Source organism: Triticum dicoccoides, chromosome 7A, assembly GCF_002162155.2.
Source record: "Triticum dicoccoides isolate Atlit2015 ecotype Zavitan chromosome 7A, WEW_v2.0, whole genome shotgun sequence".
NCBI lineage: Eukaryota > Viridiplantae > Streptophyta > Magnoliopsida > Poales > Poaceae > Triticum > Triticum dicoccoides.
The window spans coordinates 96088163-96092708 of NC_041392.1; the positions used below are offsets into that span (position 1 = coordinate 96088163).

Consider the following 4546-nt stretch of genomic DNA (forward strand, 5'->3'; position numbering starts at 1 on the left):
AACTTTTCCTGAAATCTCTACTATTAAAGGAGAATCGAACGTCGTGATGGTTCGACCTCCTTCTTCAGGTTATCGATACCTCCTCCCATGCAGGCACCCTCGTCCCGCTTTTTTTACGCTCCCAAAACCAGCGGCGAGTAAATGAGGAACCGACCAGTTCACTTTGACCTCCTCTCGTAGATTCATACCCGCACGCAACTCCTGAATTAGCTGGGGCAAAACCGCAGGTCACCGACGTCCTTCTCCGACCTGGAAGACTATCCCACGTCCCTCACACAGCCGCACCCCAAAATTTCCTCGTGATGGCCCCGACGGCCGCCGCGACCTCCTCCTGATACTGCTCCACCTGAGGACGCCAGATCCTCCTCATCCTCCCCACGTTCGCCCCCAATGCCGCCGGCAGGCCATGCCGACCGCCCCAAATTCCTTGCCAAATCTTCTGCATGCGCCACGCCTCCCTGGCGAGGATTCCCCGTCACGACGACCGCGTCCTGGACGTCGAGCCGGGATCCCTCCCCAAGATCCATTGATCCATGGTCAGATCTCAAAGAGGAGGCGCAGATGGCGGCTCCATGGCGACGACCAGTTCGACCGCGGAAGAGTGGTCGAAGATTCACCTCCAGGACTCGCCTCCTGCCGTGGCCATGGCCGCTGGCGAGCCCAAGCACGAAATTTTAGTCCGCGCATTGGTGTACCACCGCTGATCCAACTCCTCTCTTGATCCAATCCTTCCTCAATCTTTTGTGTCGCCGTACGCATCTGCGCTCCCACGGCTGGAGTCGCTCCACCGTCGCCCGTGCCCGCGCTCCCAGCGGCTGCGCTCGGCTCCACCGTCGCGGGCGTCCGCTCGTGCTCGTACAGTGCCACAAAACCAATGGCGACCGCACAACGTCGACCTCTTGAACGGGGTGAGGTCCTGGGAAGCGGGAAGAGGAGGCGCGCCTCGACTGCAGTGCTGGTTCGTGCACGTAATGGTAAATCTCATCACCCCCTCGGTTAATGGTGGCATGCCGGACTCTCTCGCGCCACTGTCCGTGAGGATTCAGTTCCCCCAACTTGATGGGCACTACGGCAATATTCAGGTACATATCCATGAATCATCAAACTGAAGTTGGCTTTTCATCTGTATTTCTCAGATGCGAGGACTGGATGTATTTCTAAGACCTACTGAGGCTTCAGTTCTCCCCAACTTGATGGCCACTCCGTGCTTTGATTCAATGATTACAAACAGGGATTTCTGCTTGCAGATCAATATTCAATCATGGCAAGTATGTATTGTGCTATTTCCTTTTGTCAATATTATGTTTTAACCAAGCAAGTCAAACAGTTTGTGTTAGTTCCAAGCAAGCAGGATGGTGATATGTAGTCATGTCTTAGTTCATGCGTTTCTACTTAAAAATGTTTTAAGAACTCAGTGGACCTACTTCCACTCCGAGGACCCATGCCATGAATGTTACTTGTGCAATTTCAGCTTCCAGATTATAATGAGGATCATGCAGCTGTAGGTGGAATGCAATGAACTGGAGTACGAGCTGAACCCCGGCGAACTCCAGTTCCGCGAAAGGGATTAAGTGCTCAAGGTATGATATAATTTATTTCCATTTTTGGTTCAAGAACTGAATAAAAAGTGAAATCGAATAAGAGGGGCTGATTGTGAACATTTTCGGTCAAAGAACATAACAAAAAAGGAAATTAAAATGGAGCAACTTGGTCTTCTCTGTTCTCTTGCTACATAAATACTTGCATATGAACCGCTAAGTTTTTCACGGTTGTGCCCTACTTTACTATTTGAATCTTGGTAAGGTGCCAGAAATATCTTTTTGGTAATAATGGAGGCCTAATGAAGGTTGGGTGATTCTGCCTGATGAGGTTATCCAAGATCGCTCCTGAGAAGGTGAAACTGGTGAACCACAAGGCCCTTGTCGACAGCTTCAGTAAGCCCACTTTCAGTAACATCAAAACAAGAAATATACAGATAGTAATCCTTGACGGACAATCTTAATTGTATTCTTTTGTATTTTTTTGGTTACTACACTGCACCTGAGCTGTATAGAAACAAAGTGTTCGACATGAGTACGCATACACATTCGGCTTCATCCTTTATAAGGTCAGTATAACTTTCTGTTCCACATGCAGTTATTGTGCAACATGCACAAATCAACAAAGGTAGATATTTCAGGTAAGATGTTTTTATTAATAACTAAGTATAATCAACGTTGCAGGCTGGCCTTGTGTTCAGATGGAAGTTTTGCACAAACAATCTTTTCATATCCCATTACGACCATGGAGTTCTGTTGCAAGAATACTTGACAATGTTTTTTCCTTTAACTATAGAGGTAGTATCCCACATTTATTTTTCTTTTGTCTGCATTATCAATAAGCTTCCATGGTTAACGATTTTTTTTCCTTCCACTAGAGAGGAATGGATCCGCAAGTTTTCTTTTTGTGGTGATTTTGTTTTGGTGCGTTATCAATCAGATTCCATAGTAATTAGTGGAGTTGAAGGGATCCCGACGTTTCCATTTTTGGTGCTAACCAATCAGATCTCCGGCTGGCATAGTAGCTTATGAGCACACGTACCCAGCAGCATCAAAGGAGTACTCGGTTTCAGAGTTAATTTCTGTAAGTCTGGCACACCTAAATACTCATTTGATTCACTGCTGGGTGTTGAATAAAAACTAGAAAAGGGAGGAGCAACTCAAGCGAATAGAAGGTAGAGGAATGAACAAGTAGGCAGGGATTGGAGGCCGATCCTCCAAGGCAACATCAAGGTAAAGTCATTAAACTGAATTTGTGGCACCAATGAATATATGAACTGGCTTGTTAAGACCAACTTATCTGAACTGATGTGTGAAAAGCGGGACAGTGACGAAATGCCAGGAACTCAAATGGAAAGACAATTGTAAAATACATTCCGAAACACTCACATTGATTTACACTTTTTAGAGCTAATTCAAAATTAATCCTTCTGAATGTGGCGAAAACACGCTTTACTTCACACTACATTTTACTGAAGAGGCTCATGATCAACATGTTGGGACCGTGAGTACACAGTGGAAAGGAAAGGCAAAGGTTGGTGATCGACATGCCAGAACAACAACAGATCTGGTTACTTTACAATCAAGGATGGTGTTCTTTGATATCAGGGTCGACATTGCAATCATGAAGCCGTTCTATTTGCTTATCAAATTCGGCGACAAGGAGATAAAGGATGTGATGAAAAAGAGAGATCTCCCTCACAAGGGAGGTTTCCCCAAGGTAACTGAGATAATTCTTAATTGTTGGGGTAGGATTGGACATTCATTGCTTAGCTTTTGCCCTTTGCCCTAAATATTATGACCGCAATATCTCTCGACGAATGCTCCTGGGGGCATTGCAAGAAAAACTCCAATTCATGACAGTGAGGTTATGCCTGTTGCTATATCCTTCATTGGAAACAAGGAGATTTTTTTGATCCTACGGTTCTCTGGTCTATATAATTTGTTACTGACTGAAAACAAACATGATGGTGTTTCCACTAACTGACAAATAATAAACTCTTGTTTGTCTGGTTTACATGTGTGTTTCTAGAATCGGTACTTCAACTACATGTTGTTTTCTTTGTAAAAATGGCCATGTGTTTGATAAATGCTAGATAGGTTATGCAGGTCATTCAAGGGAAGCAGTAAGCTGTAACAATACGGGCCAACTCGTGGAGACTATGAGCATCAACATGCTAAATGGAGGAACTGAAAAGGGAGAGGGAAGGGAGATTTATAGAAGAAGAGAGAGAATCAGTTCTATTACTGTATGGATGGAAACCTCACGCCATCTTGTCCAACACATTTCTGCATTGCAACAATTATTTGATTGCTAATGGTTTTTTATTCCTTGGCAACAACGGGAATTCACAATTCAAATTTATAGGTTGTTCATCGACCTTTTTCAAATTATTTACATATTTTTCACTTACCAAGTTTGCTTATGATGCTGAGAAATTAAACATAAGGACAGAAATATACGTTGGATATGGAAGAAACTCAACATCCAAATAACAAATTAGTTGCTCTGTCCATCAGTAAGCAGGAAATGTAAGTATCCTTTTAAATAAGATATTAGCCATATTTAGGCTGGAAATGCAAGCTTCCTTCTAAATAAGATATTAGTTATCTTCAGGCTGGAATGCAAGCATCCAAAATGAACAACAATATTTCAAACAACAACAAAATCTTGCAATCTTGATATAACAATGAAACATAAACAACATCATAGATTTTTCTATTTCTTTTGGTGTTGAAATCGACAATAGTTATTTCTGTGAAAGAGAGGCGAAAGGATCGTATGATATATACCATTTTGTATATCATGTCAGCAAAAACATGTGGTGGTCACCCTTCGCTATGATGGTGTGTATTCCTTGGCACTGGGTATCAACCTTGGACGCCGTAGAGGGGAGAGGAGGGGGAAGGCGACACCGTGGAGGGAACGGGAGACGACACTGAGAGAAAGGTCCCGACTGAACACCATGGCGGCGAGAGATGGCGTCGGTGTGGTGAAAACCAGGGCC

The 4546-nt window shown here is 44.0% G+C and overlaps 1 long non-coding RNA gene across 1 annotated transcript; it reads left to right on the forward strand.

The window, feature by feature from the left end:
* Positions 1-1847: 1847 nt before the first annotated feature.
* LOC119332940 lies at positions 1848-3856 on the forward strand. The gene is made up of 3 exons (XR_005161153.1): positions 1848-2107; positions 2223-3258; positions 3639-3856. It is a non-coding gene; the product is annotated as an uncharacterized LOC119332940 (long non-coding RNA).
* Positions 3857-4546: the final 690 nt, after the last annotated feature.